This window comes from Frieseomelitta varia, unplaced genomic scaffold (genome assembly GCF_011392965.1).
Source record: "Frieseomelitta varia isolate USP_RPSP 00005682 unplaced genomic scaffold, Fvar_1.2 scaffold_302, whole genome shotgun sequence".
Classification (NCBI taxonomy): domain Eukaryota; kingdom Metazoa; phylum Arthropoda; class Insecta; order Hymenoptera; family Apidae; genus Frieseomelitta; species Frieseomelitta varia.
The window spans coordinates 1-11,907 of record NW_025110038.1 but is presented as its reverse complement, the minus strand read 5'-3'; the positions used below and the strand labels follow the sequence as shown (position 1 = coordinate 11,907).

General features: G+C 33.1%; 1 protein-coding gene across 1 annotated transcript in view; it reads right to left on the bottom strand.

Annotated features, from left to right (window-relative positions):
- LOC122529704 overlaps positions 1-10,418 on the bottom strand; it is a 34,288-nt gene extending 23,870 nt beyond the window's left edge. The window contains exon 1 of the mRNA XM_043656083.1: positions 10,399-10,418. The gene's annotated coding sequence lies outside the window, so the exon portion shown is untranslated. The remainder of the gene's footprint in view (positions 1-10,398) is intronic.
- Between the last annotated feature and the right edge of the window lie 1,489 nt (positions 10,419-11,907).

Sequence of the window (11,907 nt, the reverse complement as noted above, 5' to 3'; positions counted from 1 at the left end):
AAAAAAAAAAAAAAAAAAAAAAAAAAAAGAAAAAAGCGATACGGACGCGTCTTTGACACGCACGACGGGATCTCTGTCCTTCGAATCCGACTACTTTCTTCGCGCACAAGCGCGTCTCTGTGTATCTGCTGATACTAAAAACAAAAATACCCGATTATTCTTACGTGTATCTCGCACGACAACATGCACGATTGTGAACGAGGTATAGCAAAGTACGTATAGCTGTGATAGAAGAAGAATTGCTCGATTGTTTTCGTTTGACGAAATTACGTTCGTCGACAACCGGAAAATCTAAAGCAATTTCTCCTAGAAGATAATCGCGCGTGAAATAAGACGATCTCCCGATTTCCGGTCCAATTCCAATCTCGGAATCTTTCGAAAGTGATTCTTTCCTATTTCTTTTGGTCGTTCTTCCCCATTTTCTCCACTCTCTCTCTCTCTCTCTCTCTCTCTTTCTCTCCGCACGACTGAAAGAATTCGAGTTGAACAGCGCGTTCTAAGAAAAAATGCGGTCACGGATCATAACGCGAAGCCACATTATGGACGAGCAGAGATCGGGGCCGCGTAACGCAATATCTGAATTTGAATGTAACGTGCCGCGGATGCACTGGAACGAGAAGATATCGATCATGGTGGATTATCGATCACCGGATGGAGAATACACGGTTATCGCTACACGATCGTTTCAATACCACGTTGAGATTATTAAAATTATTGACCTGTACTCTTACTGAGATGGATGTAGCGGGGAGGGTAAATGAAAGTACTGAGTTAGGTACATCGATCGATTCAACTATAATTTCATTAGTAAATTGCTCGTTTACGAGAAATTTAGATGTGAAATAATGCACAGTAGCCAGCGTGAAATTTTGTCTCAACTTGAACTATGTACGAGTAAAATTTTTCTAAAGAAAATCTTCGTGAAAATGCAGTTATAGTGACAAACTCATCTGAACTTTTTTTTAAATTTCAGTGTCAAAGCATTCATCTGATGTCTGAAATTAATTTCTTTGATAGATTTGAAATTTTGCCGACGATGATGAGCCATTGAGTTCAAGGTGGAAACTTTATTACTTAATTTCTCAAATTTTTACTTTCAAATAAGTAAATGAAAGTGTAAAAAGATACGAAAAGTGTTTAAACGTTTGTATCTTTGATTGAAGTTTCATTTGTATATTAAATTAGAGATTAAAATAAGTATTTTACAATTTTTTCAAAATGAAATTTCACGTTGAGAAACCACTATGCCGGAAATCAAACAAAAGATCTTTTTAACTGTGGAACAATAAGTAACTTTTTTCAAAAGCCAATTATTTCAAGAACACACAGTAAAATCCATATTCGAAAACCCCCATTATCCAAGTATTCTAAGGGGTCGTGTCCATTTGAGAGTTTCTATTGACGCTTCCGAGAGTACGTACTCTCAAATTGCGAGTGCACTTGAGTGCAACCCGGAAAATTTTTACTCTCAGATATATACATGGGTTTCGAGAGAAATCGATCCGACAAAATTTATTGAAAATTAGTGTCTGCCTATATACTGCAATTTTTCTCAATTTCTCTTGACTTTCAAGCACTATATATTATTAATTTATAAAATTTTCAATATTTCATCTTATTCTATATTCAACACATACTTCGAGAAAGTAGTAATATAATTAAAACATTAATCAAAAATTACGAAATCAAGTAATTTAATTTTAAATTGTTACGATCTTTAACCACATCACTGATAAAATAAGAATCAAAGTATATACATAAATGAAGTGAGACTGTGTTTATAAAATGTGCAAAAACATTAAGTTTCGATTATTACTTACAATATTTTACAATAGTAATAAAAACAATGAAGTTGTTGAATTACATGTAGTATTGATTTTCTTCTATGCAACATTCAAATTTCCTCCCAGTTATTTACAGAATATTTTATTTTCTTTCTTCAGGCGACATGTATCCATGAAATGATTAAATCGAACGTCCTTCTGTTTCGTGCTGCTCTTATGTTCTTAAAAGACTAGAACTTCCTTAGATTTTCTTCATTTCCTGTTTGGCAATTTTAAGCTGGATTATCACACTAATGTGCTTGACTATTACTGCCTAAGGACCCACGTCCTTGGATTGGAACTGAATAATTCGATTTTGAATTTTCATGATTTATTTTCACGTCGAGAATTTTTTTTGTTTCAAAATTGCAATATTTTCTCAGTTCTAAATATATTTAAATATAACCCAGGCAAAACAAATAATAAATTTATTACTTCTCAATAATTTCTATCCAGTGATATCATACCGAACGAGTTCAAAAAGAAAGCGACGAATTACTATATACGGTTTGGTCACTCGTTATGGTCCGCAATCAGTTGCCAACGCAAGTGGTTAACCTCCTGCGCTGGAATGACGTGTCACGCACGTCGAGAATTTTTTGTCCCAAAATTGCAATATTTATTCAGTTTTAAGTATATTTAAGTATAATTAAGTAGGCAAAACAAATAATAAATTTATTACATATCAATAATTTCTATCCAGTGATATCATACCGAACGAGTTCAAAAAGAAAGCGACGAATTACTGTTTACGGTTTGGTCACTCGTTATGGTCCGCAATCAGTTGCCAACTTAAAGTGTAAGGGATTTTTAAAAGTATTTCTGTTACTCGCGATACTTCTGATACGACTTCGTGAAGGAAAAACTCGTGGCATTCGTAATTAAGTGAAATTTATGGGAGATTCCTTTATTTATTATCCAATTTGTCTAAAATTGAAGGATGCGTAAATCTGTCTAAAACAGAAGAACGTGTAAAAGTCTCTGATCTAACAAACTAGTTCTGAAACACATCCACGTCGTAAATAAGTACATATCAGTAATCTAAACTAGATGTAGATATTCAAGCCCGACTAGTTTTATAACCTCGCGCGTCTTTTCCTATCCAGAGAGCTTATATTTGAATACGTAATAAAGCGCGAGCGAAATTAATCGATCCGTGGCGTTATCGTTCGCACGATATAATGAGCGTTTATTGATGCGGCCGTGAGAAGAAAGTAATTTAATATTTCCGTTTCTTCCATCGCGTTGTTAGTATCTCGTTATTGTGCCACGTATATTATGCAAGCGATTCTACGCGATAAGATATCGCGTGAGAAAAATCGTTCAGACTGCCTTTAGCGTGCAATCTCGTCCAATATTGACTTCAGTAGGCAGATTAATTCCAACGCTTGGAAGCAACGTATGCAGCAGTGTCATAAATAGAATCAACTAATACGTCGATGGTAGTTAATTTTTATAAGCTACCCAATTTACGAGTTCAATCGATTAACGACCATAATGATAATTTGTAGGATAATTCTCGGTGAGATTTCACTATGTGGGTTGTCAAATTTATTTATTTATTCATTTTTCATGGGTAAAAAAAAAATGCCCATTGCCAATACAAATGTCAGTTTTAGCTTTTTTTTAGTGGTATATTGTATCTTATTATCGTATTAACCGTTTTCATTTGGAAAATAAGATAAGTTATGTGTAATGTGTATAATTAAACAGTCTCGGAAATTTTCTGCTTATCTTTTAAATTATAATTTTATTAACATTTTGTCGAAAAGTGATTTTTTCAAAATATATATATTAAAAAAAAATACCCATTGTCAATACAAATGTCAGTTTCAGCTTTTTTTTAGTGGTATATTGCACCTTATTATCGTATTAACCGTTTTCATTTGAAAAATAAGATAAGTTACCTGTAATGTGTATAATTAAACAATCTCAGAAATTTTCTGCTTATCTTTTAAATTATAATTTTAATAACATTTTATCGAAAAATAATGACTTTTTCAAAATATATAGCGTGTTAATATAGTGCTCAGAGATTATGGTTACACTTTTGTAATGAGATATTGTCGTATCATTATAAAAAAAAAAAAACCAAGTAAGTCATCACTCTCAGACTATTGGTTTTTTTAGGGGAGAGTTAATTCATCATTTGAAATCATTGTGTATGATAGTTGGTAAATATTTTTCCAGAGAATCATTTCCAATCGAATATAAGAGGAAATCTAACAATAACAGAATACTGTGGACAAATTAAGAATTGTTAGATGCCATAGAGGTAATTCAAAGTGACAAAATGGACGTAAATCAGGCATCTAGAATTTTTGACATTCTGGTTCCTACGTTAAGGGGAGGAATGAAAAATCATGATTTTTAATGCTAGGTATAGAAAATAAGGAAAAACTTAAAGTTCATATCAAAAAATTGTAAAAGTACGTACTAACGTGAGTAATATGTAAAATCTATGGCATTTAATTTGAAAACTTGGGAATGAATCAAAAATTTGACAAGGAAAAAGGATTAGATAAATACGCCAGATCAGAAAGTGGTTTTTTTTTTTTTTTTGGTCTCGATGCCAGGGTATAAATAGAATAGAAATTGACTGATATTTTCAATTGTTAAAGACCTTATGAAAAATCTCTTAAACAAAGTAGGAAATATATTTAGTACGAATGAGATAGGCCTACACTTCAATAATAAATTAAAAATTGAACTTAAAATATGGATCATCTGACTTTTTTTGCAGAAGACATCGTTTTGTTTGTTTTGTAAATCCATGGTTAGTTTTTAATTTTATGTTTGTAACGTTATAAATTTACATGTATCTACTTTCACAAATATATACAATTTTTAGGGCAACAACTATTTTGAAAAAAAGTGGGCCGTCACTCTCTGATTTAACCTACACGACCCAATGTTTCAATAATTAAAAGAACGTTTAGAATGGTGCACTAATTGAAAGAAAAATGTTGCAAATCAATTGTGCGTCGATTTGAGGAACTTTGAAAGGCAAAGGGCCGATTTAAAGGGGAAAAAAACAGAAGATAGGGGTAGATAGGAACGGCAATGAACCTAAAGGCAAGGTCTCTGACTTCATGAGAAATTCCCAGGACGTTTCTTTCCATTATTCCAAGCGTATCGGCGTATCACTCACACTTGGACCTTGAACCCTCCAAGAGTCTAACAGTGTCCTAACGATTGCATACGAACAACCTCTTCTCGAATACACCTGCGCTCGCAGATGCATAAACCCGCATAAGTTACCCTTTTGTTGTGTTTCGAATTACGTGGAAGAGTCAAAAGAGACGGGAACCGGATGTACGGAGTGACTTGAAAGTAAACCTCGTGCCTATTCGATTTCAAAGGCTCGTATTCGAACAGAAAAATCAAAAAATGATGCGATTATTAAAAAGGCGAATAAAAAAAGACATGGTAAAGTATACTGCTCACAAAAATTAGGGGATATTTCAAAATGAATATGAAGCGATAAAAAAGAAACATTTGATTTTTTTTTTTATTCAATAAGAACATCGAAAGTTGTTGTTTTTCGATACTCTTGTTTAATAAAAAAAAAAAAAAATCAAATGCTTCTTCTTTTTCTTTTTTTGTTTTATTTATCTTTTTCACGGACTATACACGATGATATAACGAATTAGTCTCTTGGCACAATAACCAATTTTGAGCCATACTCGTGGTCTAACCATACTCGTAAGCAGCAAGTTCATTACTCTAGTTTAAACAATGTATGCGAGCAGAGTTGCCCGCGAATAATTAACGCCATTTCATTTTATCTCGCTATCAAGAATCGACGGAAAAATTTTCACGTGACAGAAAAGGAGAATTCGCATAATTTTTTCCAATGATACAAATTTATGACCTTATATTGATAAGGAGAACCTACATTACATAAACACATTAAAAATCATATTATTTTTAATGAAGGTATAAAATTAATTATTCCCTTATTAATCTATTAATTTGATTATAAATTATAATTTTGTTGTTAATATTATTCTTATTAATATAATCCCTATATGAACAATTGAAGAAATAGCAACAATTAACTTTATATCTAACTGATACATATAATTCTTAAAAATAATATTCCAAATAAATTAATTATTACTAAATATAAATAATTAAATATTAAATACTTAAATTTATATAAATAAGTAAATATTAAATATTTATAATTATATAATTGAATATTAAATATTTATATTAAATATAAAAATATAATTATTAAAAAAAAGGAAACAAATGATGATAAAAGTGTGGTATGCCACTATACGGAAAATTATACGCTGGTTTCGTCACGATCTCACTATGCAACTAACTTCTTCAGAAAAGTTTTAACTCGAGGACTCGTTCGTCTCCTTCGCGACTCGAAACAATATAAGTCACGACGGGCGTTGAAAAACCGATTTTATCTCCGATACAAGTTCCTCAAACTAGAAACTTTCTCCCTTTTGTTCTACCCTCGACAGTCGACCCGTGTTTCTTCGCTTCGCCATCAATTTGTACGGCCGCCGTCCCGTGGGACGCAGAGGACAGCGAAATTATGCAAGAGAAACCACGCCCCTGTGTCTTGTTCCTCGTCTATTTGCGTACTCGACAAATTTATTTGCCGCCCGAAATGTCCTCCGTTTAGTTATCGTCATTGTCTCCGAATCCTATGAATCAGCATTGGTTTCACGTCTCTCCACCGGCGAAAAATCATGAATTTTTCACGGTGGTATGTATATGACACGCGTTGCATCGTCGCGTCGGGTTTCTAAATTGGAACTCGCATAGTCGCGACGGAATGATTCATACAGCGTACAGACTGATCCATGGAGATCGTTTCATTACAAATTTCCCGCGTATTTCCATTTCCACGCGTCCGCTATTTTTGCTTCATTGGCCGATACCGCAGATTTTGCTCCGTAATTGATACAACTGCGCAGATCAGTAGAAAATGATTGATTCGTGGTATAAACTTTATAATATTATAACTATAATTATAATTTTATAATATCATAACTATAATTATAACGTAATAATATCATAACTATAATTATAACTTAATAACATTATAACTATAATTATAACATTATAATATTATAACTGTAATTATAACTTTATAATATCATAACTGTAATTATAACTTAATAACATTATAACTATAATTATAACTTTATAATATTATAACTGTAATTATAATTTTACAATATCATAACTGTAATTATAACTTAATAACATTATAACTATAATTATAATTTTATAATATCATAACTATAATATTATAACTATAATTATAACTTAATAACATTATAACTATAATTATAATTTTATAATATCATAACTTTATAATATTATAACTATAATTATAACTTTATAATATATTATAACTGTAATTATAATTTTATAATATTATAACTATAATTATATCTTTATAATATATTATAACTGTAATTATAACTATAATTATAACTTTATAATATATTATAACTGTAATTATAACTATAATTATAACTTTATAATATATTATAACTGTAATTATAACTATAATTATAACTTTATAATATATTATAACTGTAATTATAACTATAATTATAACTTTATAATATATTATAACTGTAATTATAACTATAATTATAACTTTATAATATATTATAACTGTAATTATAACTATAATTATAACTTTATAATATATTATAACTGTAGTTATAACTTTATAATATTATAACTATAATTATAACTTTATAATATAAACTATAATTATAATTTTATAATATTATAACTATAATTATAACTTTATAATATTATAAGTATAATTATAACTTTATAATATTATAAGTATAATTATAACTTTATAATATTATAACTATAATAACTTTATAATATTATAACTATAATAATTATAACTATAATTATAACTTTATAATTATAAATACCGACGATAAACTTTCCTGTTTCTATATAGATACATATCTCAGTTTACGTGGCGCTATTTTTGACGATTTGATACTTTCGGAAGAGAATGTTAAAAAATTATTAATTACTAATGTACTGTGAATATTTATTTCTTCTTTTTCAATTCCTCCCCCCGCTGTCAATCGTTTCCTCTTACTATAAAAAAAATTTTATAAAATACTATTTTATTTCAGTTAACAAAAAAAAAAAATTCTAAATACTGAATTATTAGCGACGTGAAACATTAATTTTAACCTCCGGACACAATAAATCTCAAAATTATATATTATCCCGTGATCTTTTCACATACAAAGGCACTAGAATTCCGTATTTTATAATTCTCAATGCATTTTAGACTAGAATTTCTTAGTTCGTGAATCTATAAATTTTGGTAAAAAAAAAAAAAAAAATCTACAAGCGGTTTTACTTTACTTTATTCGACTAACGTCGTGTTAAAAAATTAGCACGTTTCCCGCATATAATGTACCGAGAGCCATTAAAGTCAAGGTAGAGAATGATATGATTTTAATTGCTCGTATTATGCGGTATTTATCTTATCTGACGTAATATTATTGGCGCAAAGGTCACGAGATTTGTCATCTTTCTCTTCGTTGACGTGTTTCTGTCAAAAACTAGATCCGTTACATCATTGGAGAAAGACGAGACACAATCGGACGTACCCACCGATATGTACGAGGCTCGCATGCAAATTCGACCTACGACCAGCTGGTCCGCTCGCGTTACAAGTTACCAGACCAGCTTTCCTCCAAGACTGGTCAAGGTCAAACGAGGTCATACGTTCAGAATATCGCTATGAAGAACGATCCACGCAGATCGTTTACAACATACACGGTGTCCATAAAGTCTCTTTACAATTTCGAAAATTTATCACAAGGACAAATGAAAAGACAGATAAGTGGAAATTACTACAAAATGAGACGTATATATTCAAGTTTTCTTTTGCCTCATTTAATAATAATAGTACATCAAGACGGTGCTCGATTTCTTGCCAATGGTGGTAATGGTTTCAATCATCCTCTGCTTTAGATTAGTGATGTCCCATACACGATATCTTTAACGTAACCCCATATGGGTGTCCATAAAGTCTCTTTACAATTTCAAAAATTTATTACAAAGGCAATTGATGAGACATCTTCGTCAGGTTTGTTCCATGTACTCAGTGGTTATCAAGGATTTAATCACATTGCATTGCAGGTACTCTGTTGATGAATAAGATACTGTTAAATGAACGCCTTACAAAGTGGCTACTCCTCAAGAGAAGGCACAGTGTGTATTATGGTTTATTACAGAACTAAGTGTGGAAAAGATCCACCGTCACGTCCATCAATTCGTGCATGGCACAAGATATTTATGGAGACAGGGACAGTGTTCGATAAAGGGAGAAGTGGACGAAAACATCGATCTTGTAAGAAATCGAGTATCGTCTTGATGTGCTTCGTGCAACTAATGGTGTCCATATAGAGGTATATTAAATGAGGCAAGAAAAAAAAAAAAAAACTTAAATATATACGTCTTATTTTGTAATAATTTCCACTTATCTGTCTTTTCATTTGTCATAAATTTTTGAAATTGTAAAGACACTTCATGGACACCCTGTAGACTGAAAAAAAATTCCATCGTACGAACGTTCTCGTGCTCTTGGAAACTGAAACTGTTTAGAGTAGGTTAATCAAGAAAGATAAAAGAAGAAGCAAATATGCACTTCGGAAAATTGAATCTCTCCAGTGTTGATTTTTTTGTCCACGGTGGCCGATAAATTTCTCGAGGTTGGCCACGCCATCGTCGTTTATATACCGGCACGTCCGCGACGATAAAAATGTAAACGGTAATCGGATTAAGGAATGCACCAGCTGGCCGCGAGTCGAGCCGTACTGGTGAACGGAGAAAAATTCATTAACGTCACACCGTTAATCACGCTGCGATCGAACGTCAAAACGTGGGCGCCGCGACTAATTACAGAAATGGGCTTCTAATAAACGAGAGAGGTTCCGCGTGTAAGCCTGCTACCCCGAAATGTCAGTTCGAATATAACGGTTTAACATTCTCGTGATGGATGTTCGGCCCTGCAATTAACAATGTCTTCTCGAGTAATTATTATCAAACGATTATCAAATCGAACGGTCTTAAACACTCCACTGATAGCGGTTTTATCTCTTCCATCTCTTCTGGAAACATTCTGCGTCTGATCGAAATCAATCGTCAGAAAATTACGGAGCCAAATTGCGATCGTAAATTACGTTTACCAAATTCAATCGAATTCGCGATGACGCGACCTCGAGCATTAATTATGCGAGAATGCATTGCCGGCGACGAAACGGAAGAACAGGTAACCCGAAAGAAAGAGAAGAGCTATTGTCGCGTGACCTACATACCAAAAATCGTAGCGGTTGATTCGATTGCGACACGATCGTTAGAGTGCAATATTCCTTAGAAGGCTTGTTCGAAGGAGCCAGTTTGAAACGCGATAACGGGGCCTAACCAGCTACTACCAGTCTCTCTCGCGTCCCTCTAGGACGGCTATATACGAGAGAATTCCCATAGCGTCGTATGGAATGTCACCGCTGCCATTTCTTGGCTGGCTGATCGGCTATCTAACTTCTACCTGGCAATTTCTCCGAGTGGAACCACGACCTCCCGTGACCGCCAGCCGATTCAGGAGAACTGCCGATCCGGTCCTTTCTCCCGGTGAAAAGAAACATCTCTATCGTATAACTGAATCCGCGATCTTCATCTTGCGAGAGACGAAATTGTCGCTTCGATCGGCGGCAACGTTTCTACCTGTTTACACCATGCGAAATAAAAAGCGATCCGGCGGCAAATGTCCTCGACAGACGGAAAAAAATCCGATGGCGGATCTGCGAATTGGGAGAGACAGAAGACAAGAAGGCTGCGGCCAGAAGAGATGCGAATAGAAGGTTACGGTAATAGCTATCGAAAGAAAGAAGGTCAAGGATACCATCTCCGAGGCGTAAAACTCGATTACCGTGCATGCAATACGGTAAACCTGCTGACGAAACGAGCGGACGAATGGCTCTTCGATACGTAGCGTTTCCTTTCTCTCTCGCGATCTCGAGCGCACACGAGGCTACATGAAATTATCGAAGCCTTTCGATCGAACCGTATATTCGCCTTCCCTTCCCTTCCAACACACCCAGCGTCTTATCGGGAGGTAGCTCTGGAAAAAAAATACAGTCACGTCGATGCTCGACAGACTATGCTAGCGTCTGACGCATCGGTGATATCCAATATCGCCGATGTTTCTCCTTAATTACCGATCAATAAATAGCCGCTTGAATCATTCAGATATATTGATTCGAAATTGATTGTACAGTAATCCGGACAAGGAGTGTATTTATACAAGGATGATTCTCGTTTCGCATTTATCTTTCCTCAGCGATAACTGTCGAACAGAGTATGGGCATATTTTATTCGAACAACGAATAACGAATAAATCTGTCAAATTTATTCGTGAATAACGAATAACGATTTTATTCGAACAAAGCTTACTCGAACGTGACTTTATTCGTTATACGGTGTTCGATGATTTGCAACGATATAAAAATCTCGCCTAAAGTAAACAGATTGAACGATAAAATGTTGGGACAAAAAGTTGCACTAAAAACAAATTTATTAAATAAACCAAAATTGTGAAAAAAAGGACACCTGACTCTTTTTTCTTTACTATTTCAGTAAATATCTCGAATAAAATTTTATTCAAACAATTTATTCGAACAAAATTTTATTCGAAGAATTTAGTCGAATAGAATTTTATTCGAAGAATTTATTCAAATAGAATTTCATTCGAAGAATTTATTCGAACAATGTCCAACTGTGCTGTCAAACACGTTGCTCGACATACGAGTCTATCGAAGCCTCTCTTTCTCAGCCTGAAGAAAAATCGACCATTGAAAAAAAATCTAACATTGAAACTGTTAAAGTCATCATTGGTAGGAATTTATAGGAATTTTATTGTTTTACGATTATTTATCGCTGTATCATAAATCTTCTCCTACTTCAACTGTTTTAATTTCTCTGACACAAGTTTTACTGTTCTAATATGATCTTTAATTTGTTTTTTTCTCTTTTTCTCTTGTTTCTTTTTTTTTTTTTT